The sequence below is a fragment of the Nannospalax galili genome, unplaced genomic scaffold, assembly GCF_000622305.1.
Source record: "Nannospalax galili isolate Female #2095 unplaced genomic scaffold, S.galili_v1.0 scaffold470, whole genome shotgun sequence".
NCBI classification, from domain to species: domain Eukaryota; kingdom Metazoa; phylum Chordata; class Mammalia; order Rodentia; family Spalacidae; genus Nannospalax; species Nannospalax galili.
This window is the reverse complement of record NW_008327352.1, coordinates 176,900-197,577: the sequence shown is the minus strand read 5'-3', so window position 1 is coordinate 197,577 and position 20,678 is coordinate 176,900. Positions and strand designations below refer to the sequence as shown.

The following is a 20,678-nucleotide window of genomic DNA, read 5'->3' as shown; positions in this document are numbered from 1 at the left end:
ATGCAGCCACAAGCCAAGCAACTCCTGAAGCCTCCAGCAGTAGAAGAGGCAGGAAGAAATCTCCCCTGGAGCCTTCAGAAGGAGCACAGGATTTCCAGTCTCCAGAGCTGTGAGAAAATATTGTGAAATCTTACAGTTTTCTGTCATCTGTCTAGTACCTACAGTGACTAGCCTTAGCACCTTTCCTATGCTTTGTTACACCATTTGTACATGAAGTCCCCTTGCCATTTGGGTTCTTGCTTGTCACTCCCATATCATTCTGTGATTCCTCTTTCTTCTCCCTTGTGCTTTGATAATCCATCAATACACATTTCTCTGAGTGCTAGAAAATATATTTGTATGCTTGTGTGAGATTGTAAAGTTTTAGCAGAGTAAAGTTTACTTTTGCAAAGATCAAAACTGATTTGCTTAATGTTTGATATTTGTGATGATTTGAATGAGAATGGTCCCCATAAACTCCAATTGATGTTTGGGGAGGAGGGTCATGGAATCTTTAAATGGTGTGGCCTTGCTGAAGGAAGTATATCATTGGTGGCTGCCTTTAAGGGTTCATAGCTGTGTCCGAGTTCCAGTCTGACTCTTTTTTTCCTCCTCCTACTTAAAAATGTGTGCTCTTGGCTTTCTGCTCCATTGCCTCCTACCATACCTTCCTAAGATGATGAACTCTTATCCCTCTGGAATCATAAGCCAAATAAACTTTTCTTTCTGTAATTTGCCTTGGTGATAGTGTTTTATCACAGCAACAGAAAAGTAGCTAATACAATACTTTTTACCTTCCCATTTTATAACCCTCCTGCTCCATGTCATTCCCAAATCTTTTTAATGAGTGCTATCAGTTGGATGTAAAATATCATTTTACTAATTTATGTTTCTTTTATTTTGAGAGGTAGAGTCATTTAATATCCTATGGATTATTTTGCTCTTGTATGAAATATATGTTAATGATATGCCAATGATCTTTTAAAAATCTTGTTATATCTTTTTTAAATAATTCATAAAATGTAAGCACATTTCTATTTCATTTATATGTACTGAAAGTTAATTTTATTCATACACTTCTTTGTGCTGTGCATTACAGTACTTCTTAGTTGCCCCAATGTGGAAAGTTTTGCAATGAAATCATTAATCAATATTTTTCTAATATTCCCTGATTAAATGATCATAATATTGAAATTGCTACTTTCTTCATGAGTATTTATAGTTTTTTACTTTGCAATTGAGTCTGAAATGTACTGAGATTTATTTTTACATTTGTTAAGCAGAAATACAGTTCATTTTTATTTTGAAGAAACTTATATTAAACATCTTGCCAACTTACTCACTCTGATAATAATTAAAATATATACTACTCATTTATGATCATGTTTTTCTAAACTATACTTTCTGAACAATAGTATTTATTTATCCTTGTGATACTGTCTCTTCTTGTCATAATAAATTCCATATGTAATTCATTAGAAGCTTGTGTGCTGTGGGTGAAAACAAGCTCTATATCTTCTTTTTTTAGTTACAATAGAAATATACCATGTATCAGAGGGTGACTGTAGTAGTTATTTTCTCATTTCTGTGACAAAATACCTGACCAGAAAAAAAAACCTTAATAGATAAATAATTTATTTTATCTTGAGTTCACACTCTCTCATGTTAAAGAAGGTATAACAACAGGAACAGGAGCTGATCATTACCCTACACCCACTGCCAGGAAACACAGAATCAATAGGAAGTGAATATGGGGTTTAAATCTTAAAACCTAATATTCCACATCTTTTGCAAGCAGCACACACAACTAGGAAGTAGGTTTCTAAACACTTCAGCCTATGGGGAATATTTCATATTCAAACCACAACATTCTCTACCACAGCTCATGGTCTTCTTATGATACAAAATGAATTCATCCCAGTTTACAGTATCTTCATAGTCTTTATAACAGTTCACTATTATTCAAGAGAGAGAAAGAGAGAAATTATTTTATTAAAAGGAATGAAAATTATATTGAGCCAATAAGTATATATACACAAAGAGGGTATATATATATACATATATATGTAGATATGTAGATATATAAAATGCTGCTACTTTAAAATTCAAGCTCAAAAAATTAATACATTGATACATAAATGTCTCTGGATGGTTGCTATACTTTATTCAATTTCACTTACAGCTAAATGGATTTTAGATATTCATAAATACGGAAGGTATATTTTCAAATGTAAAAATTGAACACATTTTCTAACTAAAAATCTTGATACAGGTGTCCTACTTAGGCATAAGCACCCTGGAGCCTCTTGTTCTCTGCACATTGTCCAGTCGTTACTGCAGAAGAAAGATTGTAAGAGACAAGGTTGGTGGATAACTACAAGGAAACAAAGTTTTCCAGACATCTGGTCAGTTAATCATATGAATTCATAGCAATAATAATGTCATGAAAAGTCCCACATAAGGTTAAGTCATACAAAACCCCAGCATAGATGTGGGGAAATGGGAAAAAAACTCAACCCTACCTGAGAAACTACTGACAACTGATGGCTGCTCAGAAGAAAAAGGAAGAGTAAGGATGGGACTTTTGGTAGTTTGTAATGGCCCCCAAATGAAGTCCCTCAAATTGTAACAGCCAAAAGTAACTTCATTTTGTATAAAGCAACTACTTTAAATTTCAAAAGCTAGAAAAACAACCAGCTTCAAATTAAGCCCCTGACCTTTGTTGCTTCCCTTAGAAGAGTGTTTTCTTTGAAGTAGCTGACCTTGGTCACTTCCCAGACACTGCAGCTGTGCTTAATCAGAAAGTGCCTTACTGTCAAGGTCTCTATACATCTGTTAAGAGAAGGGCTAAGGCAAGCATTTTGGCTTCTGTAGTTTGCTTACCTGCTAACTTGGGCGTCCTGACCATATTCAGGACCACCTGGCATTACTCATGGATGATGAAATTCCTATGGTACTTGTGGTTTTTGCCTTTATAAGTTAGTTTCACTCTCCCCTTGCATCCATGGGTCCTAAATTTGATTAAGGGGCCACAGAGGCTATAGCCCTAATAAACTTGACCAATTAAATTTTGAATTGAGTCCAGTGGGCCTTTTCCCAGTGGTTTCAAACTACATAACAAGTTAAGCAAGCTCCAGTGGATGGATTCCCACCAAAGGGCATGTGGGAACACAAATTTGATTCTATATATCTTAGTATATAGAAAGTACATAAAATTGAATGGAATTGGGGTGTTATAGGGGAGGGTATCTAAATATGATCAAAATGTATGATATTTGAAAACTTCAATTTAAAAATGTTCAGCTATCATATGATATTTCAATTTCTTTAAATTTCAATGTGTTGAGAGTTCAAATTCGGAAGGTTGGGAGGATGGAGTAAATAGTGGGCCCAGCAGGAAGATGGCGGCCATAGCAGAGGTATGAGTAGATCCTTCGTCCCTCTTCCTGTTCCCCCACACTCTGGACCTGGCACTCTTAGCTGTGCCATCCCCCGACCTCACCCCAGGGACTGAGCGCCTGCACTGGTGCAGCTCGGGGAGCGAGGGTGGTCTCCTGCTCATCTGTAGTGCCTCCAGCTCGGATAATCAGAGCTGGAACTCTTCCGGTTCAGAGGAGGACCTGAAGGTGGAGTCCCGCCGCCTGTGGAGCTCTGCAGAGTCCACAGCAAGTGGACAAACTATATTCGTGGAATCCTTGGGTAATATTGAAAGATAATACTCTGAGTTACTACAAATCTGAAGATGAGACAGAATATACTGACAAGGGATCCATCTGTCTTGATAAGGCTGTGATCACGTTTCATGATTTTGATGAATGTTGGTTTGATATTAGCTGTAAATGATAGTGCTTGGTACTTGGTGCTCAGAATCCAGATTACAGACAGCAGTGGGTAGACGCCATTGAACAACACAAGTCTGAATCAGGATATGAATCTGAATCCAGCTTGCATCAACATGGCTCAATGGTGTCCCTGGTGTCTGGAGCAAGTGGCTATTCTGCTAAATCCACTTCCTCCTTCAATAAAGGCTGCAGTTTACAGGAGAAATTGGCTGAAATAGAAACCTTTAGAGACATCCTGTGTAGACAAATTGATACTCTGCAGAAGTACTTTGATGTCTGTGCTGATGCTGTCTCCAAGTATGAACTTCAAAGGGATAAAGTGGTAGAAAATGATGAAGATGACTTTCTTACAATACGTTCTGATGGAGATTTCCTGCACAATACCATTGGCAATAAAGAAAAATTATTTCCACATGTAACACCCAAAGGAATGGTATAGACTTTACAGGGGAAGCAATAACTTTTAAAGCAACTATGGCTGGAATCCTTGCTACACTTTCTCATTGTGCTGAATTAATGGTAAAATGTGAAGAGAGCTGGCAGAAGAGACATGATAAGAAAACAAAGAACAGTAGAGGATGCATACAAGAATGCAATGGCAGAACTAAGGAAAAGTCCCATTATGAAGAAGGTCCAAACAGTCTGATAAATGAAGAAGAGTTCTTTGATGCTGTTGAAGCTGCTCTCAACAGACAAGATAAAATAGAACAGTCACAGAGTGAAAAGGTCAGGTTACACTGGCCTACATCCTTGTCATCTGGAGATGCCTTTTATTCTGTGGGGACTCATAGATTCGTCCAAAAGTCCTCTTCCTCCATGAAGTGCCTCTGATGATGTTCAGATTCAGCTCTCAGGCTGAAGAGATGGTACAGAACCATATGACTTACTCATTACAGGATGTAGGCAGAGATGTGAATTGACAATTGGTTGTTGAATAAGGAGAAATGAAGGTATACAGAAGAGAAGTAGAAGAAAATGGAATTGTTCTGGATCCTCTGGAAGATACACATGCAGTTAAAGTGTTACAAGACATGAAGTCTGCAATTACTTCTGGAATGTTGGTGTTCGTAATAACTAGGAAACAACTATAGAAAACTTCATGTAGTGGAAACAGGTGATAATGCAATCATCATTAAGTGCACAGGAGAGTGTGGCCTGCTTCTCAGAGAGATGTATTATATTTTTCTGCTATTCAAAAGATACCAACTTTGACTGAAAATGACCCTGAAACATGGATAATTTAGAATTTTTATGTGGATCATGATAATACTCCTCTAAACAATCCGTGTGTCCATGCCAAAATAAATGTTGCTATGCAAGATCATATATGTAGCTAAGGTGAACCCTGGAGGATGGGCACCAGCCTTGATGTTAAGAGCAGAGGTAATGCAAGAACAGCCTAAATTTAAAAATTTTTTACTTCTTATGTCCAAGAAAAAAGCTGCAGGAAAACAAATTTTGTTTTACTACTAACAGTGATTAAAGCAAGGCTGTGTGACATTCCATATTTGAGAAAGAACAGGAAAAATTTGAATGCTCAAATCTGTAATGCAGGATCTACAGCCTTGTCTGTGGCCCAAGGACAAAGGTGCACTAGTAAAGATGAATATCTAACACTAGCCATCAGTGCTAGATCTCCTTGCTCAGTGTCTAACTGTAACACACATAAAATTACATATACATGACTATATTTTTATTCTCTTGCTCCTAGAAGAGAAAAAAGAAACTTTGAATCACAATTAGAAAATGATGCGTTGATTTGGGGGAACTTTTTCAGAATTTTTATTTACTGTGGTACAGCCTAAGATCCTCAGTTATATCAGGTTTTGTACATGAAAGAAAAGCAGAAAAGTTCAATGCACATGGGGCATGTGCTTTCTGTGCACCGCATGTGTAGATGGGATCCTTTCTGTAGGCCTACAGTCAAATCTGTGTCTAGAATTTTTACTTTTTTGCTTTGTGTAATCATAGAACTAATTGCTGCTGGTTTCTATAATGATTCATATTGCTGTATGTCTTAATAACTGACAGCTGTCAATAACCATGATTTTTACTTTTCCTGTAGTCTTGCTCCCATGAAGAACCTTGGTTCTGATGGCGAAAGAGTGAAAAGCTTTACTTCTCCCCTGGATGTCTCTATATTTTATTATATATTTTAGTTGTGCAGTACATGCTACCAACAATTTTCAGTTTGTTACAAACACAATTTAGTAATTCTTAAATTGTTTCTGCCTGGATGCAAATAGAAACAACTGTACAACTCTTGTGGGCATAGAATTCTTTTTTGCACAATGGTTAGGATAAAAGGAGAGCATACTTTTCCTGAAATTTGTAAGCGAATATATGGGATTACTTGTTAAAGCAGATCAGACTGTTTCAATTTGACATTTGATTCAATATTCCTAGTATTCCTAAATTTGACATTTGATTGACTATTTTCTGTAACAAATTATATATGGTAGTTTTTCTAGCTAGGATCAGTTTAAGAGCTACACTGCAAGACATGCATAGAAAATCTGAGCAATGCTCCCATTTTCCTTTTGATCAGAAATTTCAGCAGAGCAGTAAAGAATTCCACACAGTTCAAACTGCAATGTCTTCTTTAGTTGCTGTAAGAAACTAATATGTAAAATACATGTTTTAGTTGTAGTCCTTTGTGGAAAACTTTGAAGCATGGAATTGAGGCAGAGAATGGTAGTCACTGCAGCTGAGATGACTGCCCACTTTAGGCTCCTCATTGTGTTTAGATGCAGATGTATGTAATGTGAATCAGAGGCATTTTGTAGATGCTTTGCTGACTTGATCATCTCTTTGAAACACAAAACTCAGATCCATTTTGTGAAGCAAAAAGTTATGTCATGTAAAGCATCCTGTATATATTCCATACATGGGAATTGAGTCTAAATAGTAAATGTAAGCTGATAATTTAATGAAGGGATTAGTCTGATCACTTGATATGCACAATCCTGGAAATGAATTACTTGCATCAGATATAGTGATATTTATTATTCTGTACAGAGAGAAAAATACATATAAAACATATAGCTTACTTTCATGTATGCAGTTTCACGCTCCATAAATCTTTTCCATTTTTAAATTTACCTTTCTCTAAATTACGTGCATGCAATATGCCTTATTACAGAGAATGCTATTCATATTTGACGATGTGGAAAAGTGCCTATATGGTGGTAATGCTAGTAAGGCAAATAAGACAAATCATCATGCCAGTTTACATCACCAGTTAACATTTTCTACTGTGATGTTTAGAAAAGAAAGGTTTATACCTCAAATGTGTATTTTATTTTAAAATCAGCTGTGGGGATGGGATGGGAGAATGGGAGGGTTTGGGAGGAATGGTTGTTTCTTCACCATAGGTGCTGGTGGGACTCTTCAAAAAATATTCTCTTATACCCACTATAGTTGTTTCTCTGCATTTCTGGCAACTATCATGAACAAAGACAAGTCAATTTTTAATAACTAAATTGAATAGCTTTATTTTATGAAGATTTGCAAAGAGTACAAAGCAGTGTCTAATCAACTTATCATTAATTACATTTGCACTAAATGTGGTCATATAATTTCATAATCTTTCCCAAACAGGTTTAGAACTAAGTTCAGAAATATGGAAAGAATTCAAAAGAGTCAAAGTTTGGAGGGGTACTGGCCTTTTAGACAATATTCAGTAGTGTACATACTGAATATTCATAGTGTATTCTGATCCACGGGGAATTCTCTTGATCAAAGTGAAGGGAAACCCCTTTGTTCTCTAGTCTACTCAAATATTATTTTTGTGACACCTGAAAAATATTGGTGATGTGGGGGGTTGTCCCTGCATATACAGTGAACAGGAGCATAGGACTTGGGCTTTTGTGGTATAGAGGTGTCACTGCAGTATTTGATTTGGAATTGCTACAGGAGTAGACAGACCAAAAGGAGCTATCTAAGAGAGGTGTGTGAAGACAAAAGAAGGTAAAAGAAGAATGGCTTCTCCCCATCTGTTTGTTTTCATCAACTAATTCATATAACTATACAACATTAGTGTCAGTTGTTACTGAGCTGGTTTGCTTGTGAAATCGTGCTCATTTCCTTTATCAGGTTGTCCCATTAAACACTTCACTTGTATTTACTCCAAGCTGTACAAATGACGCATTTGGGTTCTTGTTATTGTTCATCTAGAGACACAAAATATAATCATTTAAAAAGTACCTTGGGATTGTGTAGAGTATAACATTATTATCTTTATGATTCTGATAATTGTTTAAAATAATAAAGATGGACCTTCCATGTCATAATCACAAAAATTAAAACCAGTATTTAAAAGTGGAAAAGTATTAAAAAATTATGGATAAATGTGCTTGTTTGATTTGTCTTCCTTAACCCCAAGATACTTGTGATGGCTAATCCTGGGTGTCAATTTGACTGGATCTGGGATTAACTGAAGTGAGAGAGATCTTCTTAATTGGATCATCTGAAGCTGGAAGACACACCCAAATGTGGGTGTTACCTTCTGATGGCAGCCCATATAAAAGGCCAAACAGGAGAGTTAAAGGGAGATGTGGTGGGAATCATCACCTCTGTATCTTCCAAATCCTGGATTTTAGCAACTAATTTCTGCAATCCCTCCAGGGATGCAATACTGTTTTTGGTTCACTATTTTCCCTGGCAGAGGCAATTCCAGTTGTTTCCATTTGGCCTTTCCAACCATAATAGCCCTCACAGATCAGGGAACCAATGTGGGGATTCTGCCAATTCCTAAGTATATCTATCCAAATTATACATTCTGGTACTGGGGAAATAACCACAGGATGAGTTCGGGGACCCATTGGACCCATTGTCAGTCAGACTTTAGCCAAAACTCCATTTATCACCTGACCTCCATTAGCCCCTACTTTAACTGGAGGGCCACAATGCTTTTTAGGGTCTCCCGGAATCAGTGTCAACTCAGAACCAGTATCCAATAGGCTGTGGAAAGTCTGATTATTTCCTTTTTCCCAATGCGCACTCTAGTAAAAGGCTTCAGGTCCCTCTGGGGAAGGATGGGGGAAAGGTGAACATCATAACTCTTTGGTACTGTGACAAGGTTATTCCTCAAGGGCACCTGGCCTTCCCTTCATTCAAGGGGTTCTGGGTCTGTAAACTGTCTCAAGTCTGGAAATTGGTTGACTGAGTGAGATTCTCTATTGCTATGATCCAATACTGACTTCCTGTAGGAAACCAGCCTACAACGTCATGTCACTTGTCCTAGAGCTTTTTTCCTTAAACAGATCAAATAAAAGCTTAATAGGCTTCTTATGTATTTGGTCTGTGGAAACACCATGATTGATTAGCCAGTACCACAAGTCCATTCGAGTCATGCCATTGTAGGCATTGTTTTGCCTTTGCTGCCCATTACGATAAGTATGCTCACCTTGTCTTTGGTAATTCAATACTGCCACCTGACCCCTACTCTGAGGTCCTGTTACAGCTATTATATTTACATTTAATTTATGCAATTGAGCAGCAGCATCTCCAACTGTAAGATTCAGCATAAGGAAAAGAGCAAAAACAAAGCTCTTCAAAGGTTCTGGTGTCTCTCTCAGTACTTTATACCTTATAACATCAGTAAAAGGCATGTCCTCTGGGCCCTCCCATTGTGGAGGATTTGGTGTTGCACTCCGAATCTACTCCAGCAAGCCAGTAAGCATTGTTCCTCCTTGGCCTGTGCTCCAGCTCCTGCCTCCAGGTTCCTGCCCTGAGTTCCTACCTTGGGCTCCCTTATGAACTGTAACCTGGGAGATGTAAGCCAAATAAAACTTTTCCTCCCCAAGTTGGTATTGGTTCAGAGTGTTTTGTCACAGCAATGAAGAAACAGACTAGGACAATACTGTCCCAGGTCATTTTCATATTTTATTTATTTTTCTAATCTTATGTGTATCAGTATATTGCCTGCATGTGTATAAGTGCACCCATGTCATGCAATGCCTTTAGAGGTCAGAAGAAGGTATCAGATCCCCTAGAGCCATAGTTGCAGGTGGGTACTAGAATCGAACCTGGGTCCTTTGCAAGAGCAGTCAGTGCTCTAAACCACTGAGCTATCTCTCCAGCCCCTTTTGGGTAGTTTTAAAAGTTTTCTTGAAATATTCCAACTCAGTAACCCTATTTTTAGCCCCATTAGGGATCATTAAACCTATGAGGTACAATCTAAATTTTTTTAAACAAATGAAAACAGGATGAGGTATATATCAGGTACAGGGCATGTAGTAAAGGAAAATACTTTTGTCAGTTTTTTGTCATATGTATTATGTATATGTGTGTAATGGATTACAATTCTAAATGATTTCATTATGGATTATATTTTAAAAGTCTTACATGGCTCCTGGAGAGTGAAGCCATACATAGTTTCCTAAAATGGAAGCTCGGTGCCAGTTAACCCTACACATTTAATTAATTTGTATTCAGCTGCATGTTTTTAGCCATAAAAACATAATTTCTAATGTACTTAAAAATAGTTCAAATTCATACATATATATATGTATATATAGAATGACCTATAGAGTCTGATTTGTGTCCCCAAATTCCCTTCAGTATGAGTTCATGCATTATACCGACCATGCAGATAGGGGAGGGGAATCTGAATACCATGAAACTATATTGTATGAAAATAGCAAAAATTCAATTAAGAAAATTAAAAGGAAAACAAGCCCTTTCCTACACACCTCTATCTTGTAGGTTATTGCCAGTAAAAAAAACAAAAAACAAAAAAAAAACACTTTCTTATTGGATGAAGACCTGTTATAAAGACCACATTACAGATTTCCTTTACAAATGGCCATGCTGTTTTGATGTTATATTCTGAAGTACTGAGGATTAAGAATGTAATGAATTTATTTAGAAGCAGACAAAATTGAGCTTGTGCTATCAGCACCTCTCTTATTTGTTATTCCCTTTTTCTGCTCTTTGTTTCTGACTTCATGTATAGCTTTTATGTTTTCATTTGAAATTTGAAAATTTCATACAAGGTATTTTGATGGCATTTACATCCCTTCCCAATCTATTAATTTAGATTATCTTCACTGATTCTTCGTACCCCCCCCACCCAATTTCATGTACTGTATATTTATGACCTGTATAGTCAAACTTGTATCCCCAAATACCCTTTGGTATAAGTCCATACACTGGAACTACTCAACCTACAAGAGTTTCACCGTTAAATGAGATAGTCATTGGTTGCCAATAGTTCCTCAGGCAGGATCTTACCTATCTCCCCGTATACATGCTGGAATTTTTTTGTCTGGCTTGAGCTTATCTAGGAGCCGTGCATGCTGTCACCATTGCTGTGAATTTATGTATGTAACTGCCCAGTTCTCTGGAAGACTCAGTTTGCCTACCTATGGCTTTTACAATCTTTCTGTCCGCTATTCCTCAATGATTTTTCAGAAGGCAGAATGATTCCTTAATGATTTTATTTTGGAAGGCAGAAGTTTTCTATAGTTATCCTATTCATGGATAAGCATTCTAAGTCTTTTGTTCTGTGCACACTGACCAGTTGCGGTTTCATCTGCTGCTAAAGAAGCTTCTTTTCTTTTTTTTTCCTTTTTTTTTTTTTTGGTCTTTTTGAGACAGGGTCTCCCTTTAGTCGCAGCTCTCCTGGAACTCACTACGTAGACCAGGATGGCCTTGAACTCACAGAGATCTTCCTGCCTCTGCCTCCCTCCCTAGTGCTGGGACTAAAGGCGTGCACCACCACACCCAGCAAGGAAGCTTGTTATACACCATTTTTGTCTTATTTTTGTCGGTATTTGGGAGGCCTCTGAGAATAGAGCAGAAAATCTGAGCTTACATGTTCTTGCTGCTTATTTTTATTTATATTTCTAAATATAAAAAAATTTAAACAAGAATTTCAGAGAGCTGGGTGGCATGAAAGATGGCTCAGTACGTAAATATTGGTCAATCAAGGGAGAGGATCACAGAACCCACATAAAAAACAGAGTATCATAGACACCTGCAATCCTAACACTGATATGGGGAGATGAGAGGTGGAGACAAAGAATCCTCAGAAATTCCTAAGCCAGGTAGACTGGTATACTACAACAGAAATCAACAAAAAGATACTGTCTCAAGCAAGGTAGAAGTGAGACCTGAGCGTGTCCACTGGTCTCCACATGTGCACCTTGGCACTCCATGTCTGCATTCACATATAATTGCATGCAAATCCACATACACAGAATTGCAGAAATGGTATCATTAACAAAAACAACACATGACTAGTGGTCTGAACTTTCCATAATAAATTCAATATTCTCCATTTCAGGTATTTTAAAGTAAAAATATTATTTTTAATTATTTAATTATAATTTTATTAATTAATTCATATGTGTATGATTGTTTTGCCTTCATGTTTGTAAGTGCACCATGTGCATGCAATGCCCACAGAGGCCAGAAGAGGGTGTCTGATCCCCTGGAACTGGAGTTATTATCGACAACTGTTAGCTGTTGTGTGGGTGCTGGGAAACAAACCCCTGTCCTCTTCAAGAGCAGCCAATGGCCCTAATCACTGAGTCATCTCTCTAGCCCAACAGTCATTTCCCCAGGCTCACATACATGTGTTTTCTTCCCCCAAGTGAAATGAGAACCACACAGCAAAATTTGGCATTGTGCTTCTTTTTAAATTCTTTTATAAAAAAATTATTATATGTGTATGAGTGTTTTGCATGCATGGTATGCACGCACCCATATATTCAATTCTGTGGAGGCCAGAAGAGGGTGTCAGATCTCCTGAAACTGGTGTTAAGGATAGCTGTTAGCTGCGATGTGGGTGCTGGGTCTTTTGCCAGAGTATTCATGGGATCCAACGTCCTCTTCTGGGTTCCATGGGCATTGCATGTGCATGGTGCACAAATCCACAGACAGACAGACAGACAGACAGACAGACAGACACACACACACACACACACACACACACACACAATGAAAGAAATCTTAAAAAATAAGATGCCCTCAGATGCCAAGACTGTGGCAGAACCCCTGGAATTGGAGTTACAGACTGTTGCAGGCCACAAAGTGTGTGCTGGAAACTGAGACTGTGTTCTTTTCAAGAACAAACAGTACTCTTAACCATCTCGCCATCTCACCATCTCCAAGATATTTTATTTTTTAGGACTTTTGTGAATGGTAATATTTCCTTGGTTTCTTTACTCTGTATAATATTTTGATATAATAGGAAGGATACCTGTTTTGCATGTTAATTTTATATCCTGCTACTGTGCTTAATGTGTTTACTACCTCTAGGAGTTTTTTGGTGGCATCTTTAGAATCTTTTATGTATTGCAACTTATCATTTTTAAGTAAGGATAATTTCACTTTTTCCTTTTTGTATTTGAATGCACTTTGTATCTTTCACTTTTCTTTTGGTTCTAGCTAAGATTTCAAGCACTATATGGAGTAGGAATGGAGACAGTAGATATAGGTGTCTTGTTTCTGATTTCAGTGAAAATGTTTTGAAATTTTCTTTAGCATGCTCTTTCTTGTATGTGGGTTTGTTATATCTTGTGTATATTATATTGAGAAGTATGCTCTCTATCATCAGATTCTCCAGACCTTTCAACATGAAAGGATACTTGATTTTGTCAAAGGCCTTGAAAGTCTTGTAGAATTTTGCTCTGAATGATTAATTCCCGAGATTTTCTTAGTTGGAAGGCATTTAATTTCTGCTCATATAATATCGGCTGTTATGCATCAATTTAAATTACTTCATCTTCATTTAACTTTGGTAGGTAATATAATCTAGAAAGCCATCCATTTGTTTAAGATTTTGTAGTGTAATGGAATATGTATTTTTAAAGTATGCCCATATGATTCTCTGAATTTTCTCAGTTTTCTATTGTGCTGTCTCTATTTTTATCTTGAACTTTATTAGTCTGGGTCTCCTCCTTCATTTGGTTTATGGCTAAATGTTTGTCTAGCTTATTAATATTTTCAAACAACTCATTTCATTTATTCTTTTATTGTTATTTTCATTTCTAGTTCATTAATTATAGTCCTAATTTTCATTATCTTTTACTTTCTTCTGTTCGGGGATTTTGCTTTTTCCTTCTTTTTTCAAGAACTTCAGTTTCATCATTAAGTTACTAATTTGAGATCCCAAAAACTTTTTATATAAGCACTTACATAAAACTTACATGAGATTTTATGTAAGCACTTCCATAAACTATCCTCTGGTCACTGCCTCCATTGTGTCTCAGAGCTTCTTGCTATGTTGTATTTACATTTTCATTTATTTCTAGGAATTTTTTAGTTTCTTTCTTAATTTTTCCCTTTACTCAATTATCAGAAATACACTTGTTTAGGTTTCATGAGTTGGTGTATATTCTGTAGTTTCTACTAACATTGATATCTAGCTTTATTTATTTGTGTTCCAATACAATGTATGATATTATTTAAATATTCTTATGTTTGTGAAATTGCACTGTGGTTAATTTTGGGTAAAGTTCATTGGGTTCCTGAGAAAAATCTGTGTTTGTTACTGTTTGGGTGGAATTAGTTGTTTTTAGCTGTTAGGTCCAGTTGATTCACGATTTCATTTAACTCCAATACTTCCCTCTTTAGTTTTGTACTAAGATGATTTATCCATTGGATAAAAGTGGGTGTTGAAACCATCCACTGTCACTGTGATGTGATTAATATGTGGGCTTTGATTTAACAGTAGTGCTTTAATGAGATCAGAGTAGCTGCTCAGAGCTGAGCAGACTGCCAGAGAGTGCCGGGTTTTGGCCTCCCTCTGGCCTCCAACTACCAGAGGGCTTGAGAACCAAGGGAAGAGCCCGACAGCCCCCAGATCCTGCCTTCACGTGGTGGTGAGCTTCACCTAATTGCGCCATACCATCCCCCTACCAGGGGTATTGTGAAGCCCCTCCCAAGGTCCCAGGGAAGATCTGGCTTTAGTAGGCTGTTTGGGATCTCAACAGACCGCCAGAGAGTGCCAGAGAGTTCCGGCCCCACTCTGGCCTCCCTCTGGCATAGGGTTGACAATGCACAGGACTGACTGAGAGAGCCTGGTCCTGCCTCCACATGGTGAAGGAAGCTTGAGTTTACCTGATTGGAACCTGAATTGGGTTTCTGTGGGTACCCCTGATCTGAAGCTATCAGTTCCCTGCAAAATAAACCTGAGAAACCCTGAACCCTGGACCAACCAGGTTTACATAACCAATAAAAAAGGATCTAGGCACCCAGATAATACAAAGCAAAGCACATTTCAACTTAATTCTTATATCAGAATCATGAACAACAAAAGAAATTGACATGCCAAAACCACAACGAAAGAATAATAAAATGGAAAGCCAAATTACTATGTCCCCAGCAAAGCCCACCAATCCGATAGAAGAGTTCTACAAGGAGAGCCCCCTAGAGATAACCCAGGACATTGAATTTAAAAGAACAATCATAAGCATGATCAAGGAATTTTCAAAGAACACACAAACAAATCAAAGACCTAAAAGAAGATAGGGATAAACTTTTGAATGAATTCATGAAAGAGATAGAAACATTAAAGAAAACTCAGACAGAAATGAAGAAGAAAGTGCAAAACTCAATAAACCAACTTTAAACAACAGGGGAAAGCCTCATCTACAGAATGAATGAAATGGAAAACAGAATATCAACACTGGAGGATAATGTTGAAGAATTGGACCACTCAAGCAAAGAGTATGAAAAATTTTTTAAAAACACAGGAATAGAATATGCAAGAGATGTGTGACACCATGATGAAAAGACCAAATTTATGGATCATAGGAATAGAGGAAGGAGAAGAATTTCAGGTTAATGGTGTTGACTAGATCTTAAACAGGACTGTAGAAGAGAATTTCCTGAAATTTAGGAGAGACATCCCCATACAAGTACAGGAAGCACATAGAACACCAAATAGACAGGATCAGAAAAGAAACTCCTCATGATACATCATGTAAAAACACTAAATGTACAGAACAAAGAGAGAATACTGAAAGCTTAAAAGAAAAACAACAGGTCACATACAATGGAATGTCTATCAGAATTACAGCTGACTTATCAATGCAAACTATGAAAGCTAGAAGAGCCTGGAGCAAGGTATTTCCAGTTCTACATGACAATAGATGCCAGCCCAGAATACTATACCCTGGAAAAATATCTATTATAGTTGAGGAGGGAAAGAAAAATCTTCCATTACACGAATAGCCTGAAAGAATACATGTCCACAAAACCAGCACTTCAAAGAATACTTGAAGCAATACAGAGAGCAGAGAAACAACTATACCTTGAGGCAACAAAAGAAAATAAAAAAGACATAATCTAAAAAACACAAAATTACACAGAGAATACAAACAGCAATTAAAATGACATTAACCAATACACACCTTTCAATAATAACCTTAAATACCAAAATACTGAACTCCCCAGTCAAAACACATAGGCCAAGTGAATGGATTAAGAAACAAAATCCATCTCTTTGCTGTCTGAAAGAAACCCATCTCACATTGGAGGACAAGCACTACCTTAAGGTAAAAGGATGGAAAAGAACATTCCAAGCAAATGGCACTAAGAATCAATCGGAGGTTGCAATTCCAGTATCTGACAAAATAGACTTCAAAGTAAAACTAATCAGAAGAGATAGGGAGGGTCACTTCATTGTGATCAAAGGAACAGTTAATCCAGAAGATATTACAATCCTTAACATATATACCTCAAATTCTGGTTCACCCAAATTCATAAAAACAACACTACAGGACTTTAAGACACAGATTAAGTCCAACTCAGTAATAGGAGAGGACTTCAATACCCCACTGTCTCCATTAGACAGGTCAGTTGGACAAAGAATAAACAGAGAGATGCCTGAATTAAATGATACTATAAATCAAATGGACCAAACAATCATCTTTCGATTATTCCACTCAAACACCAAAGAATACACTTTCTACTCAGCACCTAGTGGAACTTTTTCAAAAATTGACCACATACTGGGCCACAAAACTAACCTCAACAAATACAAAAATATTGAAATAACTCCATGCATTCTATCAGACCACAGAGCAATAAAGCTCAAAATCAACACTGGATGAAGCTCTAGTCACCACACAAACTCATGGTGTTTGAACAACACACTCCTAAATGATTAATGGTCAAAGGAGAAATTAAGAAAGAAATAAAAGAAATCCTGGAATTCAACAAAAAGGACAATACAACACAACAAAACCTCTGGGACACATTACAAGCAGTCTTAAGAGGGAAGTTTATAGCTCTAAGTGCTTGCATTAAAAAAATGGAAAGAGCCCAAATAAATGACCTAACACTGCAACTCAAGGCACTGGAAAGGCAAGAACAAATGAAACCTAAACCCAGCAGAAGAGAAGAAATAACAAAACTCTGAGCAGAAATTAATGAAATAGAAACAAAAAAATACAAAGAAACAATAAATCTAAGAGCTGGTTGTTTGAAAAGCTAAACAAGATAGACAGACTCTTAGCCAAATTAACCAAAAGAAAGAAAGAGCAAATCCAAATCAACAAAACTGGAGAGAAAGACAGACACCCAAAAAGATGGAAACCAGTATGGGGCAATATTTTTAAAAACCTATATGCTACTAAATCTCAAAGTCTAAAAGAAATGGATGGATATCTGAAATCATGGGAACCTCCAAACTTAAACCAAGATGAGATCAACAGTTTAATCAGACCCATAACATATAAGGAAGTTGAAAGTGTAATACAAAGCCTCCCAACTAAAAAAAGCTGAGGCCCAGATGGATTTACAGCAGAATCCTACCAGACATTTAAAGAAGACCTCCAACAAGTACTAGTTAAATTATTCAAAACTATGGAAACGAGGGAGAACTCCCAAATTCTTTCTATGAAGCCAGCATCACTCTAATGCCCAAACTGGGTTAAGATACAACCAAAAAAGAAAACTATAGACCAATATCCTTAATAAACATAGATGCAAAATTTCTCAACAAAATACTTGCAAACCACATACAGGCAAACATCAAAAATATCATTCACCATGATCAAGTAGGCTTTATCCCAGAGATGCAGGGCTGGTCCAATATACGCAAGTCAGTAAGTGTCATTAATCATATAAATGGACTCAAAGACAAAAACCACATTGTCATCTCAATAGGTGCAGAAAAATCTTTTGACAAAATTAAGCATGCATTTATGTTCAAAGTCCTAGAGGGAATTGGACTGGAGGGAACATATCTCAACATAATTAAAGTTATATACAACAAAGCACAGCCAATATCATTCTAAATGGAGGAAAACTGGAAGAATTTCCATTAAAGTCAGGAATCAGACAGGGATTGCCACTATCTCTACTCCTTTTCAATATAGTGCTTGAAACTCTTGCTAGAGCAATAAGACAGGAGAAGGAAATTAAAGGAGTACTAATTGGAAAAGAAGAGGTCAAACTATCACTTACTGCACATGATATGATATTATACCTAAGAGATCCCTAAAATTCCACCAGAAAACTTCTAGAACTGATCAACACTGGCTCAACAAAGTGGTAGGATACAAAATCAATTACAAAAGTCACCAATAGCAAATAATCAGAGAAAGAGTTCATGGAAACATTTCAATTTGCAACAGCCTCTTTATATATATATATATAAATCTGACAAAAGACAACATAGATCTCTACAATGAAAATTTTAAATTGTGGAAGAAGTATATGGAAGGACCTCCCATGTTCATGGATTGGAAGAATTAATATTGTGAAAATGACCGTCCTAACAAAAGCAATATATAGATTCAGTGCAATCCCAATCAAAATACCCACGACATACTTCACAGAATTAGAAAAATGCATCCTTAAATTCATATGGAAGCACAAAAGATTCCAGATAGCCAAGGCAGCCCTGAGAACAAAGAGCAATGCTGGAGGGATTACTATACCAGATCTCAAAGTATACTACAGAGCTATAGTCATAAAACAGCATAGTACTGGTGTAAAAATACACATAGATCAATGGAACATCATTGAATATCCAAACCTGACTACACGCAATTTCAGCCACCTGATATTTGACAAAAGTGCCAAGAACGCAGAATGGAGTAAAGACAGAATCTTCAACAAATTGTGTTGGCAAAACTGTACCTCCACCTGTAGAAGCATGAAACTAGATCTTTCACCTTGCACAAAAGTCAACTCCAAATGGATCAAAGACCTCAATGTGAAACTGGAAACCCTGAAACTATTAGAAGAAAATATTGGCAGTTACTTACAGGATATAGGCATAGGAAATGATTTTCTAAATCAGACAGAATTGTTCAGGAATTAAGGTCAGCAATCAGTAAGTGGGACCTCACTAAACTATGGGCCCTCATTAAACTACAAAACTTCTGTACAGCAAAAGAAACAATCAAAAAAGCAAAGAGAAAACCCACAGAATGGGAAAACATCTTCACGAGTGACACATCTTACAGAGGTTTAACATCCAGAATATGTAAAGAACTCAAAAACCAATTGAGAAACCAAAATGACCCAATTAAAAGATGTGCTAAAGATCTAAACAGAGAGTTCTCAAAGGAAGAAATAATGATGGCTAAGAAACATCTCAAAAAGTGTTCAACATTGTTAGTAATTAGGGAAATGCATCCTAAGGTATAGCCTTACCCCAACAAGACTGGCTAAGATTAAGAGGACAGTTGATACCAAATGCTGGCAAGGAGGTGGAGAAAGGGGAATGCTCATTCACTGATGATGGGATTGCAAACTCACACAGTCTCTATGAAAACAGTGTGGAGAACTCTTAAAAAAACTAAAAATGAACCTATCATATGACCTGGTTATTCCACTCCTTGGCATATACCCAAAGGACTCATCCTATTGTAGAGACACTTGTACAACTATGTTTGTTGCTGCTCTTTTCACAATAGCTAAGAGATGGAAATAACCTAAGTGTCCCGCAACTAACGAGTGGTTAACAAAAATGTGGTATATTTACACAATGGAGTTTTATTCAGCAGTAAAGAAAAATGAAATAATGAAATTTGCAAGTAATGGATGGATCTAGAAACTGTTATACTAAGTGAAGTAACACAGACACAGAAAAACAAACGATGTATATTCTCCCTCATACGTGGCTCCTAGCACCATTCCAGGTCTGTTTAATTAGATGATGCTATACAGCAGTCCCTTCTGCGTGAAATCACTACCATCATCACGACCTCGGCTGAGCCTGATTTCTAAACATAGATCGTTGTGCTCAATCATTAAAGGAGTGCCAAGCAGGGTCACTGGACCCTCACCTGAGTATCCAGTCACTCTTCCCAGTCAACTAGTCCAGACTTGGAAGACAAAAGAAAAATGAGGAAGAATCCAATAGAGGGATGCTTTTGAATGCCCTTGTCAAGGAAATCCAATGGACTCTCATATAAACATTTGAAAATTGTCCTGTTCTGCCGTTTTTTTAGTTCCCTGTCTATAACTTGTAATGCTAATTACTCTTGCCTTTACTTCTCCATCACATCTCCCATTCATGATTCAAGGACTTTCTTCTGCACTTAGAGATAAGAGTTTTGCAATTCTGGAGTCTTTTAGATAGACTCACTGAAGGGGTACTACAGTTGCCTCACCCTTCTTCCCTGTTCAGCATGGAGGAAGCCAGAGCGGTCTGCGTCCCTATTCCCTATTGGCCATTTGGTTAACCCATTTAGAGGATGGCATGATAAGAATAGGAGGTAGGAATTGGCTAGGTAGTTAGGGTAAAAAGACCCCAAAGAAATGTAGCCAGTTTCTTGGCTAAAAGTCAAAATGTTCTTTTTAGCAACATACTCTGTTCCAAGATCAAAAATGTCAAAAGTATTTGGGAGCTTGTATCTAATCCTTAAAAGATTTTAGGGTTACCTC

General features: G+C 37.1%; 1 pseudogene; it reads left to right on the top strand.

Annotated features, from left to right (window-relative positions):
* LOC103729870 lies at window positions 1–5,294 on the top strand (annotated as a pseudogene).
* The last annotated feature ends 15,384 nt before the right edge of the window (window positions 5,295–20,678 follow it).